This window comes from Plodia interpunctella, chromosome 8 (genome assembly GCF_027563975.2).
Source record: "Plodia interpunctella isolate USDA-ARS_2022_Savannah chromosome 8, ilPloInte3.2, whole genome shotgun sequence".
NCBI classification, from domain to species: domain Eukaryota; kingdom Metazoa; phylum Arthropoda; class Insecta; order Lepidoptera; family Pyralidae; genus Plodia; species Plodia interpunctella.
This window is the reverse complement of record NC_071301.1, coordinates 2,146,179-2,168,974: the sequence shown is the minus strand read 5'-3', so window position 1 is coordinate 2,168,974 and position 22,796 is coordinate 2,146,179. Positions and strand designations below refer to the sequence as shown.

Genomic DNA, 22,796 nt, shown 5'->3' with positions numbered 1-22,796 from the left:
TAGCAATGTGGGCGGGCGGAGTATCATCCCAATCGCAATTACAAAGCCAAAGCTCTTTAATAAGAAGCTTGGCATACAAAACAACTGGAGCAACAAACCCAGTTATATCCCATATTCTTGCAACACAAGACAGTATGGCGCGTTTAGTACACGTCGGCGACGTAGAACAAATTTTAAGGCTGAACAAATCAGTGTCTGGCGACCAACAGAGACCAAGAACCTTGTGTGGATCGTTGTCGTCGAATTCCTTGACCTGTGATAAACGATGCGATGGTGGAATCGAGTCTAATACTCGCTTCGAATTACTGGTCCACTTCACGAGATCAAATTGACCAGCTTTCATGAGAGCGATTACTTGGGAAGCTGTTTCTATGGCGTCGGCCTCACTATCAAGGCAATAAACCAAATCATCCATATATAGGCCATTTTCAACAGCTTGTCTAGCTTTTGGATAAGCGTCGCCTTCGTCCGATGCCAATTGCTTTACGGTCCGAAGCGCATGGAATGGGCTTGACTTCAATCCGAAACAAACACAATTAAATTCATAGGTCTTCAAGGGCTCTTGAGGCGAAAATCGATACAAAAACCGTTGAAAACGGCGATCACACTCGCGAACACCAATGCGTAGAAACATCTGACGGATGTCAGCGGAAAGTGCGACCGCAAACAAACGAAAGTTAACAATAATATCAAATAAATTTCCTTGTAGATTTTGACCACTATACAAAATATCATTAAGCGAAACTGAAGTGCTAGTCCTAGCACTTCCATCTAGAACGACGCGCAAATTAGTTGTCAATTTGTCTTGTCTAACGACACCATGATGAGGTATAGTATACGAAGAAGCGTGTTGAGATTCCTGAGTATCAGGAGGCGCGAGTGAGATATAACCCTTATCGAGATATTCTCTTACGACAGCATCATAAGCTTGCTTCATGCTGGAAGAAGCCTGCAATTTGCGTTCTAGACAAAGGAAGCGTTTTTCAGCCATCTGGCGCGAATCACCAAGCGAATAAACCTCACCCTTAAAGGGGAGTGCAACTATGTAACGACCATTGGAGTCACGAGTAGTCGTACGACTATAAATTTCCTCACAGACCTTATCGTCGGGACTGAGGATAGGAGGGACATTGACCTCCTCGATTTCCCAAAATTTCCTCACTGCTGATTCTAGGGGATCAGCGGTGCAGCAGTAGGACACTGACGTGTAATCATCTACACGAGCGGGAGCGGAACCAACAACGACAAATCCAAGAACGGTTTCTAAGGCGTACGGCGAAGTGTACGACGGGTGACCTTGAACCTTATTCGATAGCAAAAGGTGCGGGAAAATCGAGGCTCCAATCAGCACGTCGATATTTCCCGGAGTGGCGTATGTGTTATCCGCTAACGACAAGCAATGAAAATTCGACAACATTGAAGTGTCAACTGAAACGGTAGGTAAACGTTCAGTGACCTTATCGACAACCAATGACTCGATATCAAAATGGATATTTGAATCGAAGCGTGAGTAAAATCTAAATTTTACAGAGCCTTGAATGGCTTTAGTTGAGCCTCCGATTCCCTTGACGACAGAAACCCCAGGACGGTTACTGATTAGACCTAACCGTTCACAACAACTACGAGTTACGAAATTACTCTGTGAAGCACTATCTAAAAGTGCACGAACACTATGTTCAGTACCACGCGAATCCCTTACTACAACGCGGGCGGTCGCTAGGAGTACCGTGGTAGGCGAGCGAGCTATCGAGAGAGAACATAGCGTGACGTCACTGGGGCGATCGGTGGTGGTGACGGAGCCAGCGCGATCCGCGGCAGGTGGGCGCAAGGGCTGTGAGGCGCGCGGGGGCGCCTGTGCGGCAGGCGCACTCTCAGAAATCGAATTATCATCGAGCGTGGTGGAGGAAGTAGCGACATTCGATGATGAATTATTATTATCAAAATGTAGTGTGCTGTGATGCGAATTTTGACATTTTCGGCACTTCGACTTCGAGGTACAATTGGATACACGATGTTTGTCACAAAGACAATTTATGCACAAGTTATTTGTGCGTGCGAATTTATAACGATCATATGGAGTAAGTTTTAAAAAATCCGAGCATCTATACAAGATATGTTGTTTCGATTTGCATAGTGAACACGATTGTGATGAATCGGATGTGGTGTTAACGTAAGTATGCGTAACTTTCGACGTAGGCTTAGCTGACGTATTAGTGTCCACTCGACTATATTTCTTTAACTCTGTTTTCGAAGAAGTACGTTGCAATATTTTAATATGTTCACGAACAAAAGATTCTAATCGATCGAAAGTAGGTATATTACAATCACGGTTATCCAATTCGAACAAACGGACAGTCTCGGGATCTAACTTCTTTAATGCGATGAATAAAAACAAAAAGTCGGTAAGATCCGTGAGCCTGAGGTTTTTAATCGCTCGAACAGACGACGCAAAAGTATCAAGGAAATTTTCTAAGTTTTGTTCATTACAAACCGAAACATTTTTCAAATTGAATATTTGTTCTAAATACGAAGTTGCAACTAATCTTTTGTCTTCATATTTGGCCTTCAATGTGCTAAGAATTAACGAATAATTTTCAGCGTACGGCGTAATGCCGGCGCAGACGGACTTTGCCTTACCAGTCAATTTATTTATAAGATAATGTAATTTTTCATGATCTGACAAACTATGATTGTTGTGGATTGTATTTTCGAAGCTAGCAAAAAACAAAGGCCAATTTTTAATATCCCCGTTGAATTCTGGGATTTGAATTGAAGGCAATTTTGGCCTATCACGAGCCAAATATGATACTTCATGCTTGAAGTTGGGAGCCGGCATCGCTGGCGGTGGAGGCTCCAACGAACGTGCGGTTCGTTTTACGCGATAAAACAAACTATCGAAAGATTTCAAAGAATCATAATTCACTACAAATTCCGAATCCAATTCTAACTCTAAATCATGTATATTATCGACAACACTTCCATATTCTTCGCGCAAAGTATCAATCGAATCAACCTCGCACAAAAACAACGCGCGAATAACCTCATTATCTGAGATTTCTAAAGAATGATCAAATATATCCTGCATTCGAGAATACAGCATATCCTTTTTAGCCTTGAGCTGTTTAAGTCTATTTTCCTTCTTTGGTGCCATTATTCAACAAGCTGTTGTATAATATAAATTCTAAATAAAAGATATAGCAAGAACAGTTTAAACAAACTGGACGGAAGTTAGCTATAAGTATGTATATGTATAGAGTACCTACCTACCAGTCTGCCACTGTACGATAGGTTCGCAATAACAAAATAAAAATAGTTGTGTACCTAGGTATTCAACTAATTACCAATTTCCACAACAACGAATGAACGAGAACGATGTATGTACCTACCTGTCACTCGACCACTAGGTGTAGTATAGGTTTTTAGGATACGACTATCAAACGAGCAACGATCCACGATATTTGTGATAAAGTATACCTACCTACTTTATGCCAATATGCAATAAAGAATAGGTACCTAGCCAAACGAACGCGATACAAGACTACCTACGAAGTGTGGGTTTGGAAACTACTTAGTGCCAAATACTAAATAGAATGCCTATGCAAGACGCGTTAAATCCCTATGGAATAACATTACGAAATTAAACTAGATATGTCCGGTTCGAATGGACCACTAAAATGGATGCGCCGGTTCAATGACGATATATGTAGGACTGTATATTTATGCTTTGCAAGTTGCTAATTAGAAAAATAAAGGACGAACTGCCTGGAGGCTATATGGACAAAAGGAGCAGGCAGCTCGTGGATAAGGAACCACCAACCTTTGCTGAGATGCCTTCACAAATAGGTCGGCCGGCAGCGTGCTATCGGGCTTGGTCCGCTGAAGATCCAATTTGCTCTCCAGGCCGATGCTGGAAGTAAACTACAACGCACAAAGTCCACGGTGGTTGTATGGAAGAGTTTATGCACATTCACAGGGTGGTACAAGTGTAATTTCACCAATTTTCGAACATTATTAGCGGGACCGCGCGCGCGACAAACCGAATTTTTTGCACAACATTGAAGCGCACGACTAGCGGCGATGATTTCCGAATTGCTTGGTATTGTCTTCTCGCTCACACATGCGTTGGCGCGTTGGTGTGGGAAGGAGACAACTAATAGGAACAGGAAATGTGGGAGCCAATCAGCAACTTACAATTCAAACAAAACCGAGACGTATGGCGCCAAATTCAAAGTACCATATTGGCGCAACCAGTATCAATACGTACCGGAACAAATCTAGAAATAAATTTGAACATTGCTATAGAGTTACATTATCATATTTTTGGCTAATTATTTTTATAGAACGTTAACATACCTTTAGTCAAAATAAATTTGACGACCTCGATGGCGCAGTGGTAAAGTGCTTGCCTCTGAACCGAGAGGTCCCGGGTTCGATCCCCGGTCGGGTCATGATGGAAAATGATATTTTTCTGATTGGCCCGGGTCTTGGATGTTTATCTATATATGTATTTGTTATAAAATATAATATCGTTGAGTTAGTATCCCATAACACAAGTCTCGAACTTACTTTGGGGCTAGCTCAATCTGTGTGATTTGTCCGTATATATTTATTTATTTATTTATTTATTTAAACATAATGAAACTTTAACATAACAGTGTTTTTGACACGCTTCAGAAGGTATATAAATAGAAAAAAATATCTCCCAATGTAATTCCCAGAAGAATACCTACACGAATCTCTATGCCGTAGTTACAGGGATGAATTTTCAATGTATTTCAGTAATTTGATCTGCTGTTGGCTGTGCTCTACTTATGATGGTGAAGCGATAACGGCCCAAAAGCCAGTGAGCCCTTCCATCACAGTTTGTATAACACGACGTTCATCACATATGTATCCCAATTTGGACTGTGTGAATGTAAGGTTGCTTTCACAGTCATTAAGAACGTGGATATATAGTTATTTATACTGCACAAATTGAAAAACACGTTTTAAATTAACATATACTTGCATATAATATTTATTTATATAATATAGATTGGCATATGATATAGATTTATTGCATATAATAAATCATATGACTTACAAATTACATGCTTTTCCAGTTAGCCTGAGAGCCAAGTTTTGAAATAACGCGCGCATCTTTTTTTCCCATTAGTCTATTGTAAATGCGAAAGTTTGTGAGTATGTACGTGTGTATGTTTGTTACTCTTTCACTCAAAATCTACTGTGTGTGTGTGTGTAATGAAATTTGGTATACGAGTAGAGCATAACCTGGAATAATACATAGAGTACTTATTATCACGTAATTCCCACGGGAGCGAAACCCCGGGGCGCAGGTAGTAGTATTATGTAAGTTTCCGCTCAGGTTATAAACAAGTCCTAGGGTTTACATAGGGATCAGAGGCGGGTGGTTAATTTCACCCCCGCAGCACACGTAGACAGGTCGACGACGCGCCTCGAATATTAATACTGCAGTAAACAAAGCTTCATGATTTATGATATAGTCTCCTGCTCTACATGTCTCAATATTGTGACTACAAAAATTGTTCTGAGCATTTCTGAAATCCATACTTATATGTAAACTGCGGCTTCGCTCGTGTAAAAACATAATAAATTATGCACCGAAAACTTCCTCAGGCATCATACTATCTATTGGTAAAAGCACGCATGAATATCCGTGCAGTAAATTTTTAGTTTATCGGTTTATGGTTTTATAATATGAAGGTCTGTCTTTCTATCGATTTATCAATCGCGCTGTAAAGGCCTAACCGCTGGACCGAATTTAATGAAATTTGAAAAAGAATAATCATAATGAATCGAAATCAAACATAGGCAACAGCCGGAGTGTCTGTAATAATCTAAAATCTATTTTATTTACTGAAAATTGTATCCAGTCTGTCAAATTTTAATCCTTACTATATAAATGCGAAAGTAAATTTGTTTGTATTACATAAACCACCTTCCCTGCCTTATATACCTTATATGCCTTATATGTGTGGTTTGTCCTCATTTATTTATTTATTATTTATTTATATACGACATCTGAAAACATCAGCTCCTTTTATTATGTAAAAACAAATAAGCAGCAGCACGCGAAGGGAAGTATTGCGAACTCGAGTATCAAATTCAATTTCATCTCCGGGCAAAGTTTCATTCCTTTTAATACCCCACACCTGTGGCGGTTACATGTAGATTTGTTTAATCCCATGGAATCCCTTTAGTCCGGGATCTAATTTAATAAGTGTTATTACTTATGTAATTTTGTGTGTCGAAGATTTTGACATGAAATAAATAATTTGTTTTTGCACATGCTCCGTTTGCCTTAGGAATAAGACATATTTCATTGTGAAACATGGTATGTATTACATTGAAACGATACAGACAGATGAAATTAATAAGGAAATAAGTATCATTATGCTCTGTCTTTAAAGAAAGTCTTACGAGAATATATTATGTTCGAGTGATTAATTCATGACCATGAACATTTAATAATATTACAATACTAATTGGCTTGATGATAGGTACTAGGGATACCGTAAAAATATCTGCTGTATAAAAATATCTCAAGCGAGACTCCAAGTAGTCTTGTTTTTAATATTTTTAAAATGAAATGTACTTTTACAAACTCAAACTTCGAAATCAAATCACGCAGTTGCCTCCCCGACTATAATCAAGCTCAGGAAGTATTTCTTGAAAATTTTTGTTTATATAACTTGGAAATATTACGTTTTAATTTGAAGTTGCAGCTTTGTTGAAAAGAGCTAAGAGGAGAGTTAAAAAAATAACTGGTTTTGTTAAGTTTAAGAATAGTTGTTCTAAAAATGAGTTGTCATATTTTTCTTAACCAATCTTAAAAATTCTATCAAGAATAATAATTATCTGATACACAGATATTATCAAATACAAATAAATAAACTGTAGTTAAAATTTCATAAATGTATTATTATGAAACTTAAAGGTACAGAATTGTTACTAGGTAGCCCAATGAAAAAGTACAAGAGATATAGACTGAGGAAATACAAAAAATTACTTTATTTTTATTCCTGTTCTAAGCCTTATTACGACATCGGAAAGTAAAGATGGGGTGAAAATCACTATTAAAAGCATTTTTAGCTTGTAGCTCTATTTATAAGAATTTAGCTAAGTATTATTGAAATACGCTCGTTCGTATATATACCTACAATAACAACTTAGGACTTTTTATTGACTATTTCAACCTGGACCTATCGAAGGACATATCCTCCAATCAGTCTAGGAGGTCTAACATACGAACAAACGATTGTTTAACAATTGTGTGTCGGTTCTCCGCGACCCAATGACTTATAGTGATTAATATTTAAACAATTGGGCCTATCTCGCTCCATTACAAATTACGTACCAACTTACAGTTTCAGCAAGCCCTTAATTAAATTAAACTAAATAAAGCGTTCGTCCTGTGTTACTTATGGAAGATAAACACCTTGTCTAATTGCGCTTCTCACCGTCTGCGAAGTTATGGAGGTTTAAATATGAACAAACAACTATGCTTTATGTACTACCTAGTTGAGACGTTTATAGTCTAATAACACTAATGCAAAATGTATGTATGTATGTTCGTGGGTATCTCGGAGGATAATCATGATCATCTGCAGCCTTCAGTGACCCACTGCTGGGCATTGGGCTCCTCCCGTCTACGCCGACAATCTCAGTCCCGGGCCACCCTTATCCAGTTATTGCCTTTACATCGACTATCTCGAAGATAAATTTTAATTATAATGTTAAATATAAATAAATATGAAAATTACACAATTATTTTGATAAATTATAATTAGGTTGACTATGTAAGTATATACATTAAACAGATATTTTAAATAATAATAATATAAATAGTAATTTCTTAACTGATTAATCTATGAATTTAAATTGAATTGAGTCCGTAATTTACAATTTATAAACGATTATTTTGAGTGCGACACTCTCCTCTTATCTATGCATGTTGCCAGGCCCGCCAGGGTCCATTAATATGTGTTTTTTTTTTATATAATTTATAACACCATGTCAAATTTATGGTATGCAATAAAAATATTGAGTATTGACTACATCGTCGATCTAGCTGCTGGATGTTCTGCGCTCCGTTTTCCATTTCTGGGATACAAATCGGTTTCATTTCAGAGGATATGAAATAATAATCATTACATGTAAAACATAGTCGCCCTCCGACTCGGTCTGTTTTTTAAAACCACACAACTGATTTTTATGCAGTATTAATTATTACGAAAGTCGAAAGAAAAATGCTAATTGGTATAATAAATTTACTCAACGATCTTGCGCGATAATAAACACATATAGACTTTAGCCGCGGCCTAAAAGTCAGTTCTCGTAGGAATTTCGGGATAAAAAGTATGTATGTGATGTTCAAGGTTCTATTTTCCAGTGTACCAAGTTTTATTACCACACGTCAAGTAGATTTTGCGTGATTGAACAAAATCCTCACTCACAATACAAACTTTCATATCTTACATTGTATTAGTAGGATTTATTTATATACATACTGTTGTATGTATAATGCCCGTATATATTTATATGAGCGTATATAATATAAGAATGATGTCTATATTTTATATTATACCTGAGGATAACATGTGTATTGTATAGCCCATTTAGAAGATTTAGCCCTCATAAATTTTTATGGTCAAATTGTTCTCGTTGTGTTTATTTCCGGGTCACCTGGTGCATTTTATGTTTTTCTCCTTATTATTCTATTTGTTTTAGTCGAGTATTATTTTATGATTCGGATATATATGTAAAATAAGGCATATAAAGAAAACACAGTAATGTTTAGGCAAAATTTTAGTTTTTTACGATGGTTGAGTTTGTTTTTATAATATCATTATTTTTCGAATGGACTTTCCAATCAACTTTTATGTTCATATAATCCAGTAGCTTTGTTACAGTCTATAAATTATCACAGTGGTCTTAAATATATCTTGAATATATTTCATCTAGAGCATACATATATTCTTAACATTTTTCCGACCTTGTCATGGACCCTATTCTTAATTAATCCAACCATACCTTAAACAAATACCCCCAGTATCCGCAGCCTACTTGATTAACACTTACACCCATGAAATTCCCTGGGAGCAGGTACCATGCATAATTTTACAGAACAATTTCCTCAGAACATTAAGAGTTGGGAATTCGAGAAATAAACAAAGCCACAGGTGCTGTGGTACACTGCGAAATTAAATAGGTACTGTAAGAGAGCTGGCCCAACATAAATAATGCTCGCTTTAATTTGGGAGGATACAATGAGTGTGATATGGATACGGGAATCACTGGAAGTGATTGAAGCCAACGGAAAACAGCAAGGAAAATTTATATGTAAACAAAACATGTTATTGAAGTCTATTAAAGGAGAATGTTTTATTTAGTTTTTCCTGTCCTAGTTTCTGTTTTCTTTTAGTATATAACGAAATCCGTAATTTTCTCGTTCCATTTTAGATTTTCGATATATAAGGTATATAGTATGTAAATTACGTAGATGAGACGACAGAAATTTAAGGTACCAAGTCGATTTGGAAGTCGGCCGTAGACTTTAAGTAAATTAGTTTAAGTAATTTTAGGATCTTAATAAATAATGATCATCCCAAGCTGCATAAAGAATTTTTGATTTTGATTTTGAAAAATGACTTGAATCTCAGCTTAAGCAATGGGTCCTAAGCGTTGTAATGCGTTCTAAGAAATATCAAAATGGCTTCTGATAAATGTAACTCCATGTTAAGGTGTCCACAATTTATGTGGCTTATTACATCTTCAGTTTGGAAGTGGAAGGGTGTGCAGGGTCTGAACAGGTGCCCAGCTGAGTCAATATTTAATGCGTCCCTGGATTTTGAGAATGACCACAAAAAGGGACGGCAAATCTCGATTGCTTGTTTGAATATTTTAGATCATGATGAATTTGTTTGTGAGTAATAAAAAAAAATTGTATCACAAATGTGTGTTCATACAATACAAATAGTTATGTTTTTACATAATTTTACAATATAATAAAAAACAAATAGGTATATTAACATATGTATATGTATGTACCTATTTTTCCTGAAATAAAATTGATGTGATTAAAAAATAAACATTTTAAAATATGTGTTTTTTGTCTATATACACTTACCAATAATTTTTATATATGACACTAGCTTTTGCCCGCGACTTCGCCCGCGTTAATTTTCCGGGATGAGGTACCCTATGTCCTTGTCCATACTTCAAACTACATGTATGGATACTTTCAAGAATATTGGTTGCGTAGATAATGCCTGAAGAGGTAACAAACAAACATACTTTCGCATTTATAGGTAGTATTTGTTAGCATTAGGATAAATTGTATAACAATTTGCGATCCTTTTATCATCAATCTTCGGAATAAACTAAAGATTTGAATTTATTTTATCTACATATTACTCGCTCGCTCACCTAAAGTCTCAAATCACATGCGGGAAAAAAGAAAATTTAAATTCCTAAATAAATATGTGCGAAAAGTCAAGAACTATCAAGAAAATAGTAGTTATGATAATATTATGTCACAAAATTTCGAACGACCTCGGTGGCGCAGTGGTCTTGGTTCTTGCCACTGAACGGAGAGGTCCCGGGTTCGATCCCCGGTCGGGTCATGATGGAAAATGATCTTTGTCTGATTGGCCCGGGTCTTGGATGTTTATCTATATATGTATTTGTTATAAAATCGTTGAGTTGGTATCCCATAACACAAGTCTCGAAATTACTTTGGGGCTAGCTCAAACTGTGTGATTTGTCCTAATATATTTATTTATTTTTATTTACACGGAAACAAAGCCCAACTATCAATGTTATATTAGCTAACATTAAGAGTAACAAAATATAAATTGTGACTATCTGTTTTCCACGTCATTGAGTCTGTCCACTCCCGGTATATCGTTTAAAGCTCCTGAAAGCTCCCGAAGCACCGGATTTGACTGGATTAACTTTCGGGAAGTTTAATCGACTTCCAAAATTGAAAACATCTTTATTCTTTTTAGACGATGGCACTCTAACGTTTTCTTAACGATTATTATTTTTTAAATCGAGTGTCGTAATGGAGCACTTCATTAATATTTGTTCATTATTCAAAAAAAGAAGCATTTAAAGAAAATAAGAATATATTCATAATTTAAGCTTCGGGATTTCGCACCCGTGGGAATTTCGCGATAAAATATATTTTATGTTATTCCAAGTTATATTCTACCCGTGTACAATCCATCCGGTAGATTTTGCGTGAAATAGTAGCAAACATACACACAAACTTGCGCTTGTAATGTTAGTAGGATTTCGGTTTATCTTTACCTTTTGGCCTTCAGGCAACTTGGCTAAAGGCGTCACTAAACTGAAGTTGCCTGAAGGCATCTAACATTACTATGTATTTACACAATAACGCACTCGATAACAAATAAGTAATAACAACACTGTACAAAACAAATATTATCTCCGTAAGGACATAATTTTAAGGGCCACCGGTTTGACGTCATAATTCGATGTTTGCTTGCGGTAATTGAAAGTAAATCGAGCGTGAACACTCTGTTTGTGTAGTTTAGGCGCAATGAGCAGAAATACTGATAACGTTTCGGGTTAGCATAAGCAAACGAAGATGTGATATAGCCTTCTGACTTATTTACTTTAATCTTTTGTCACATTGGGCGTCGTTATCCTATCTACAGTATTCCTATTTAATGTTGACGTTATGCAGACGATTGGTTGCAAAATCACAGCCTAAACTTAAAGAAATATTTGTTTTCACTAACACGAATGCGACGTACATGCGCAGTGGCAACTATATAGTGTAGTCGTGTAGTGGTAGTTTGTAGTGTAAACGTCCGTCAATAACCAAGACTATATTGCTATATGTCTTTATCTCATTTTCGGTTGCATTCATGGCTAAATCAATATCAAAATCAAATCATTTATTCAGAAATTAGGCCTTCACAAGCACTTTTTCACGTCATATTCTAAATTAAATGATGTTTACCAAAGCTACAAACTACTAGCATTTCGGAACGACCACTGCTGAGAAGAAATGCCTGAAGAAGAACTCATTCTAACAATGTTGGTCCCTATTATGCCAGAAGGGCTTACCATTTTTTAAATATAAATTTATGACGCTATGACGTCTAAAACCCGCGTAAAAAATAACTTTTAAGTTTTTGAAATTTGGCTCCGATTTTATGACTGGCGGGCTGCCTGACATCTACCCTCTTTAGAAAAGCGGTTATTGCTTCATCCCTTACAGTCACGCGTCGCCTCGTACGACATCCACGTGAGAAACTTCGTTTATGGAGTGATTATTTTGTATAGCGGTGGTGGTGTAATGGTTAAGACGCCCGTCTGTGAATCAAAAGGTCCCAGGTTCGAATCCTACTCGTGCCACATGGGTTTGTATACCAATCTGACTAATGTATAGTAGTTTTCATCGTCCACCACTTGCTTCCGGTTAAGGAAAACATCGTGAGGAAACCTGCACACTGGTTGATTCTTATTAACTTGTGTGTGAAATGGAGAAGGCAATGGCAAACCACTCCATTAATATAATAATGCCAAGAAAGTTGTTGTGTGTGTTTCATTCCACGTAATAACCACGATCCTCAGCCATGAGGAATACGACTATGAATATTGTATAGGGAGGAACCACACGCTAAATATTTATTTTTATTTTATGGTTAGAAAGGCGACAAATATAATAAAACATACGGAAATTGTAAAGTATTGACTAGACCATATGGTGAGCAACCCCTATCGTAAAGATTTTTTTTCAAGCTAGAGTTGAACGACACGTGAACATTATGAGTATCATGCATTAGCGTATATAAACAAAGGGTTAGCATGATTTATGTTGCATGTGTGCATTAGAAATAGTAAAGTTTAGGTTGACGAACCTAACTTCTAATTTCAGAGTTTCTTTCTTTCTTCTTTAGTAAATACTAAATAAACAATCACAGTCTGAACGAAGGTCATAAAATGTTAGGAAATAATTTTTTAATTTTATTTCACTCTAGCGGGCCCGCTCCAGCTTCCTTTGTGTAAAACAACAATAAAAAAAATTGTGTCACTCCTAAAGGTTTCGTCAATCTCTGTGCCAAATTTCATCAGAATCTATCCAGTAGTTTTGAGTTAATTAATTGCAAACAAAAAACAAAGACAAACTTTTCCCTTTATAATATTAGGTAAGGATGTTTTTAAGGGTGTTTTTCGTTTGCGATGAATAAACTGAAAAGTATGGATTTACGGAAAAATATTATTATCAATTTTATATTTAATGACGTGACTTGATTGAGTGATTTTGACGTAATCACACAAAGTTACTACAAAATCAGCTGGAAGGCACAATTAAGGAAATATAGGTCAAACACGGGACAAAGCGTAAGCCGTCAATTATTATCATCAACACAACATTAAATTACATTGTTAGGCGAATTCTAAAGCTCCCTAGAGCCTAATGCTGCTCACAATCAGACTATATAAGTACTCTATAAGACATTATCTTATAAGATATATGTATTTATAAAACATGAATGAAAACATGTGCGAATTTAACTCGCGTGAAGTCGAGTGACGTACAATCTATACATATAATAATACTTTATGTGGGCTATAGAATCAAAACAATTTTTTTTTAATTTTTGTCTGTCTGTCTGTTTGTATGTATGTTCGTGAATCACGCAATTACTACCTATAACTTAAAAAATCTGGTATAGTTTTCATCGCGCATACCTTGCTTAAGACCCGAGATACTGACAATCATAAGTTATTAGCGAACACACAAAATTAACGTGAGCGAAGATGCGGACAGTTTATAGAATAATATAATTAGGTATAAGTAAATAGTGTTTACTTAGTATGTATTGCTGTAAGTTGCATGTATAAAAGTAACTTGAATAAATATCATTACATTAAACTTTGTTTAATATCATTTTGTACATATTTTGTAGATAGATAGATGTCTATCTAAGCCGAAATCCGTAGCCAAGACATAGTTGTATAAAGGAGAAACAGTCATAAAGTAGGTTTGTTGCGGAATCCACATAGAGATTGATGAGTTATATCCCGGAATGTGAAGGCCAGAATCCCGCAATATATACCGGAATATACAGCTGTGTACTGCCGTTGACATGTTTTCTAATGTTCTTGCCATAAATGTATTTATTTATTTTTATGTGCACTTATTGAGTGGGGAGGCTTTTGCCCAGCAGTGGGACATGATATACTACTACTTAAAAAACAGAAATAAATATGCTCGCTGAGGAGAAAAAGAACGAAAGCGGGCCTTGCGCTTCGACGACGATGGCTGCGGATAATGCCAGAAATATTCTCATTCGAGTGAGATACCTTATTCATGAAATTAAGGGTCATTTACCTACGAGTACGTGTGATTATCGACGATAAAGTCGACTATAGTTTCAGTCTTGTAAGATCTTTCTCAAGGCAAATGCGAGTCGGGTAATAAATACCTCGAGTATTCTGTATTTTCAATTTTCATTAACAATTGTCTATTACTCACGATAGTTTTAATCAAATTAGCAGATACTTTGCGATGTTTTTTTTTTTTCAGATTCGCGAAGTACCGAATTTTGTGAAAAAAAAAAGTTTTACGAAAGAGATTCCGTCTAAAATATTTTCAGTTCTTATTTTACGAACAGACGTACAATCGAAGACAAATGGTAAAGTTTTCGCGGAGTGTCGCGCAATCTATCATTCTGACAAAGCCTTTTCTGTAATTATCCAAAGTTTGCTCTGAACATATACATACATTACGTTTACAGTAACGGCATTTGGGTTATGCTAATGGGAAATAGACTTAATTATTTACAAGGAGATTTAAAATTAGATTATGTCACCGTACATAAAGTAGTAAAAAAGACTCGTATTTTAACTATGGATTTTGACAACCAATAGACTACCACCGATTTGACACGAAAAATATGCTAGAATATACATAACATACTAAATTATCTTTCTTTTCAGCGCATATGCCTGATATGGAAAGAAAGCGGGGTTTAACAATATTAATTTTTTCGCGGCACGCATGTAATTTATCTTGAGAGGTTGACAAAATGGCGGATTATTTTGGCGCCATTCATGCTTTATTCATGACATAAGTTACGATGACATTATTACTCGGAGTCGTAAAGGGAATTACTAAAAATAATTTATGCATCCCAAGTCGTAAATTGGGAGGAATCTAATCGTACGATATAATTTATAGAAATTTTATCGCACGATATATATTTTTTGTAACATTATAAGAAAATTTGTTACTTATCTAGTGTTTGAGTAATTAATCTAATTAACTTTTTAATTAAAAATTTTTAATTAATTTTTTAACTTAACAGTTCATATACTTCTAATTTATAATGTGCCTTGATTTTATCATATTTTCAATGTTTATCTCTTAAATTCAAACTCAAATACTTAATGAAATAGAGTGACAAAATCATATAACCTATAATAATCAAATAAACGGAAATAATTATAATGATTGTTGACCATAACGAAAGAAAAATGATCCCGAATTGAATTTGAATTGAATTGAAAGCACCCCGGGGATTCGATCCCGTGAGAATTTCGGGATAAAAAATACATTATGTGTTATTTTCGGTTAGAGGTTCTACCCGTGTATCAAATTTCATAACAATCCGTCTAGTAGATTTTGCGTGAAAGAGTAACAAACATGTATATACACACATACATCCTCACAAACTTTCGCATTTATAATATTAATATGATAACTATACAAATAGAAGTGAAACTCTTTGAACTGGCCAAATTAACATTCATATTTCATTAATAAAAATGTCCGGTGAAAAATGTAATAAATATTTTCCATTTACGCCACACTTTATGTGTCACACATTATTGCTAAATGTAATTACATTACATTTATTAAATTAATATGTGACATTGACATCTGACATTTGTTCACATTGGGATAAAATCCGTCGATAAATCATTCACATACTTTAAAAGTGCTAAATTGAGTAACCTCTTTATAAAACAAAATAAATGAAGAAAGAAAAAAAAATATTTTAATTAAAAAAGCCCAAACATCTTTTACTATGAGTATACAGAAACAAGTAAATTAAAAGCATTTTATATACCATAAAATAACAAAAAAAGAACTGATCTGTGTCAATATGTATTTTGGCAATAACTTTTCATCTATTTCATAAATCGAATCACACAAAAATACAAATCCAACTTGAGTAAACACGATTACCGAATGCAAATACAAACCGGCAACAAATTAACAGAAGTACAGGATCAGTAAGGCTTATCAGTTGAAATAGTACGGACGTGTGTAGCGCTATCCAGATCGAATCAGTGAAAAGGGCGTAAATTTGGAACGTGAGCTGTACTTTTTTAATACCGTGGAGTTAGAATAGCTACGTCTATACAGAGCGCACACTATAAAAAATAGCTTGCCACGTGCAGGTGCCTAGGATTCCTTCATTTATCCTCGTACGAGGCGAGAGGTTAAAGCCTTCATGGATGAAAGGCAACACCAGCTTTCCCAGATATCTGGATTCAACTGTCTGCATGACGTTAACGCGTAAGGCAGACAGCGTCAGGTCTTGTAATTACCTAATCTTAAACATTTTAATATTATTTCACAACTCGAACCCTGGTATCGGGATCCGTCTATGAAATCAGGTGACATGTGAAGAATATAACCGAAAACAAACTCATATAAAATATTTCATTATTATCAAATTTTGTATATAAATAAAAACTTTACAACAATATCTGTATGGCATATTTTGGCATGTGCTTATCTCATATGATCTGAAAGGTATATCATAAAGTTGACTTTTATAATAGTTTTAATAATTTTTAATCATAATATCAAAATCATCATCGTATCAGCAAAATGTAATCTAATATTAAGCAAGATAACGTTTACATTAACGTTTAACGCCATATTGTAGTCGTCGATCGTTGTATATATTTATAGTTACTCTAAATTGTACCTGCGCTCTTCAAATTTAAATTGTAGCCATTTTCACTGTGAGCTTCTCATATTTTGTTGTTAATACAATAGAATTGCTGGTGAATATTGAATTTTGAAATATGCGTTTATTCATAAGATTTTTAATACTTACGTAAATTCGTTTTCTTAATTCAATCAACGAGTCGATTTTTTGTATAGGTATATAATATACTTAACATTAACTAGTTATTTACTTTTAAACAGAAATCTCGTTCTATTATCATGTTCATAAGAACTCTATTTGTGTTCATAAGGGCTCTCTTTGTCTCATATATTTTTTTTGTGAAATAAATTCACAAAATTAATTTGCTCTTTTTATTTTTCACAGATTACAATGAATGCTGTGAAACAATACAAGTAAGTTGCCCTCACAATGAAATATTAAATAGTTCAGGAAATAGACTAAAGTTCTATTTGTAATGTGTGTTAAAATAAAATTTGGAAAAATATGCGATCAGACCAGTGCTTTACCTAGGTAATATATTCTTTTTATAATCTCTAATAAAAAGAAGATATTTGTCGCAAACTTTTCATCATCACAGCGAGAAAGATATAATTTTAACTAGAATAGATAGAATAGATTTATATTAAGAGATTGCATGACAAATACAAAATAATTTCTCCCTTACAACTTTGCGAGAAATACATAGTTACAATTACAAAAAAAAAAATCTATAATTCCAAACCTGATAATGTAGATTTTAGCAATTTCTAAAGTGATTCACAGTTCGCACTTTTTTCTCTTCCCACGCAGCTTGAATTGAATCACGTCAGAATTCAGATTACGTACAGATAAAAAAATACTTTGCCTGGGGAAAAATCACTATCCACAGTTCTATTTAAAGAATGTAAATCGTCAATTTCTATGCGATAGGAAGGTTAGTGACTAATTCATTGAAGTCGAATGAAAAGAATTGAATTTATATGGAATCCCGAATGTAAATTTTATATGTAAAAATGTAATCTATAAAAATGTCAAATACGATTTAACAAAATATTTTACACGGTGTTTCACCACTTTTTGATAATTTATCATAATGTAAACTGACACATAAACCAATTGCTAGATAAATCTGTATGACAGTTAACCGTATCTAACACTCGTGAAATACAATTTTTAAAGCCACAATTTATATAGCCTATATGTAACATATCCAACAGATACTTTATCAGTAAGCGGTGAAACAACAACTATTATTGTAATTAATTTATATGACGTCGTCGGCCACTTTGATAAACCTCATAAAAAATGCACAAATTACAGTTAATGCACAGTTAGTGTGATTCCTGAGGAAGATTAAGGTATATTTTATTATGTTTTGTCCGAGCGAAGTCGGGACGGGCGGCTAGACATCTGAATTTTGTGTTTGCGTTTATACATTTTATTTTATACATATGCTACTTGTACAACTACTTGTCCCGTAACTCCTCAACTCGTCTCTATGCCGATAACAGTTCAATGTATTTTCGCATCGACAGCCAAATCTCAAAAGCAGATAGAAAAACGCGATAATCCAAGCCATAATCGTAGCGGGGAGGACGCGTCTCGCCCCAGATGGAAAATTAAAATTCGCAGTGTCTTGGATCTCTTTGTTGTGTAAATGCCAATGGTTTTAATAAAACCGCAAACGATGTTGATATTTCGAAAATATTTTTGAGAAATGATCGTTCCGTGTTTAGTGGACGGAATGAACAATAGGGTGATCACAATTTGGGGCGTTTTATTGATGAAAAAAAAAAACATTTGAAAAAAAAATGTTTTTAGTTTCCACTATAAACTCATGACTGCTTTCTTGAAAATACTTATTTTTGTCATATTGAACGATGACAAAGAACACAAGTAAGAAGTACAACAAGAAAATATACAATGGCCGACTTATCCCATGAATGGACTAATCCCAATCCATAGTTATAGTTTGAGAGAATTTTATATTTAATTCAATAATATAAACTTATTGCGCTAAATACAAACAAATAAAAAGGTAGTCCGAATTAAGTAATAGCGTATTGTACGGATGTTTCCACTTGATTCGTACAAGTATGATTAAAACTGTTATATCCTGCATGTTTTCAATGTTAGTAACACTTTGAGTCACGTTTCGCAAATTATTTTTGAGCATTTATCAAGTTAATCAACAGATAACTATCTATGTTCTTCTTCATAGTCGTATTCCTCATGGCTGAGCTCGTGGTTATTACGTGGAATGAAACACACACAACAACTTTCTTGGCATTATTAATGGAGTGGTTTGCCATTGCCTTCTCCATTTCACAAACAAGTTAATAAGAATCAACCAGTGTGCAGGTTTCCTCACAATGTTTTCCTTCACCGGAAGCAAGTGGTGGACGATGAAAACTACTATACATGAGTCAGATTGGTATATAAACTCATGTGGCACGAGTAGAATTTGAACCTGGGACCTTTCGATCCACAGGCGGGCGTCTTAACCATTACACCACCACCGCTTCTTATTGCCTTATGTAATACAAATTCTGAGGAAATAATTCTTAATATTAGAAAGGAACGTCGCTTCGTATCGGTACGTTCGGTTTCGGATTCGATCGTGCGAGAAATTAGGGGTGGCCTCCATGAGAAGAAACATGTAGATTCTTAAATTGAAATCTGTCTCGGTTGGTAGTGGAAGCCCTGATGTAACGTCAAGTTATAGAAGGTTTGGTCTCTCACTATCTCATTTTTGCTTGTTCTAGGTTACGTCACGTCTGTCGTCTGTGACATCTAAAGCCCGGTTTAAATGTAATCTTTAAATATTGAAGTTTCGTCTCGATTTTATGACCGTTTTCAAACCTGACGCCTAACCTTCTTAGCAGTTCTGTTGTTTCGATGACGTACGTTTAAATTCCAATTCCACCAATGGCTAAATAGTAAGAGTCGTATCGTGAGAGTCTCGATACTAGTTAATAGCTATACGAGTTAATAGCTAGTAATTTGTAGATTTGGTAAATATTACTACTAATCAACTTGAGACAAAAATATTCTTTTTGTAGATATGTATGTTTGTAATGCGATAACTTTGTTAACGTTGGTCTGATTTTGATGAGATTTAAAAGGTATGTAAGATCTGTTTATGGAATTTTTAAGTTCGTGGGGCATCAAAATCTGTAAAGTATAATTTAGAATGTAATGTTAAAAATGTATGTTAGGATTTTTAACAAAATCAGTAGTACCTAATGATTTGAAGATTGAGAATGTCTATTTAACAAGTTTTATGTTAGACAAATTAAAAAAACCCCGACTTTCAATATTCATTTCGCTACAACTTTTGAACCGCTGAACCGATTTTCATGAAACATTGGCTAAGGACACTCGGGATAAAATTATCTATGACATAAAAAATACTAAACGAAAATCGGTTCATCCTACGATCCCATAGACAGTCACGTCAAACTTATAACAGCCCTCTTTATGCGTCGGGGGTTAAAAATTAACTTATCTAATATATATACAGATCCAAAGTACAGACGCGTTCTAAATCAGACAGACTGCTGACGTTACGGGAAACGGGAACGGAAACTGAATCCGCTTCCGTCGCCGTCGTCCCGGCGCAAACTCGGAATCGAATCACTCCAGTATTCGATTTATTTATCGAGATTCGATTATTTGTAATAATTTTAAAAATGTCTACTTTACAACGCAACTATATTCTTTTTCTTCACTTGTAAGTCTTGTGTAAGTGTAATTTTGTTCAAATAAATTTTTTGATTTGGCTAATCAAATGTAATAATTTTGATAAGACATCTAATTTTTTTTATTTATTTCTGAATATACATTATACTTTTTAGGTGTAACTAAATTAACACTAAATCAACATATTTAGTTTTATTTTTTTAAAAGGGAACACAAGAATTACTTTAGAAATTATTTTAAAATATTACTCACTGACATTAAAATTATGTAACTCGGCTAATAAAGTAATTCTTGTCATTTGCGAATTTGACACGAAATGATGGAATAGAACAAATCTCTACCGGAAATGAAGTCATTTTGATACCTAAAAGGGTTTATTTCCGTTCAAATCGTGGGTCTCAAACGGTACTCGCCGTCTCCAGAGATCTCATGTATATTGAGGAGAAATTATTATGTCTGAGAGATTTATTACATTCTACTTTAGCATCTCACTTTGGCATTATACTAGCTTTTGTTTCCAGTTTCGCTCTCGTGAATTTCCCGCAGAAACGGTACATTTGCAGTGCGCAGGTTAAAGTCAATGTCAAGTTGACTGGTGCAACTCACCCTTAATCAATAATAATCTATTCAAACATTTTTATTATTATTATCGAACACAAATCATAACCAAAGTCATCTTGGTGTCTATACTTTTAACCCCCGACGCAAAATGAGGGGTGTTATAAGTTTGACCGCTAAGTGTGTCTGTCTGTCTGTTTACGTGGCACCGTAGCTCATTAACCGATTTGGATTCGGTTTATTTTATTTGATAGCAAATTTTTTACGCAGTGATTCTCAGATATGTTTGATCAAAATCGGTTCAGCTGTTCAAAATTTCAAGCGTTCAAATTCGGGGTTTGTATTGATAAGTACTCAATTAAACAACTGTACAAATTTCGAAACTTTCCTGGAAAATATATTGGAGAAGTCGTAACTCAAGATAGCTTAATCGGTGCGTGGACTTAGGGTTGGAACCAGATTTTATCGATATTGAAATATATTTTTCATTTAAAATAAATCGATATGGAAAATAGTCGTCACCATTTTTACATTAGGCAACCTTGTTACTAAAAGCACAAAAAATATGTCAATATTCGTTTTTGCCTGTTTTTTAGTGTTCGGCAGTCGTTTTCAATTAAAACGTTCGTCGATATCGTCAAAGTTTCAGTTTGCTTACCATTTAATATAGTCCACTACACAAACCTAAGTGCCAAGAACGTCATTGTGTATGTTTTATTCCACGTAATGACCATGACCCTCAGCCATGAGGAATACGAAAACACATATAAAAAAATACAAATAGCCGATCACCAGCTCTGTGGAACTCTAATAGTTGACAAGGCTTTACGACATTCACTGAAGGAAAATTTGTATTCTTCATAATGAACACAAACTCCAAAACTTACTCCAAACAACTTGGGTCAAAAATACATTTTTTTGTGTGTATGTACATATGTATTTATATGTGTATGTCGGTATTTATGTTATTGTAACGAGATAACTTTCACTAGGCCGGGAACACCCCTGATTTTAGGTCCTGAGTTTAGTACAAATAAATAAATAAATATAAATATATATACAAATCGCACAGATTGAGTTAGCCCCAAAGTAAGTTCTCGAACTTACTTTGGGGCTAACACAAGTCTCGACTTGTGTTATGGGCTACTAACTCAACGATACTATATTCTATAACATATACACATATAGATAAACATCCAAGACTCAGGTCAATCTGAAAAATATCATTTTCCATGTTGCCCTGACCGGGGATCGAACCCGGGACCTCCAGTGTAGCAGTCCGGCGTGATGACCATTAGGCCACGGAGGTCGTCAATCATATCGAATCGAATCGTATCGAACATTCGATGCGTCGTTGCATCCCTAAAGACGTAAATAGAAAGTCTAATTAAGCACGCTCGGTCACGGGCCTCCAAAAATACCAAATTAATTGAATGGTCCACCAAATTAGTGTTATTTGTGTGTTGTTATTTAAATGTTAGCTATTCATTTATACAATGGCACAAATTTTCTATACAAAGAACAAAATCTAGAAACATTAAATATTTTCATTTCAATCGGTGTTTT

The 22,796-nt window shown here is 34.9% G+C and overlaps 1 protein-coding gene across 2 annotated transcripts in view; it reads left to right on the top strand.

Annotated features, from left to right (window-relative positions):
• rols (rolling pebbles) overlaps positions 1-22,796 on the top strand; it is a 243,653-nt gene that overhangs the window by 36,098 nt on the left and 184,759 nt on the right. For both annotated transcript variants that reach the window (XM_053748882.2, XM_053748883.2), the window contains exon 2: positions 17,355-17,383. The gene's annotated coding sequence lies outside the window, so the exon portion shown is untranslated. The remainder of the gene's footprint in view (positions 1-17,354; positions 17,384-22,796) is intronic.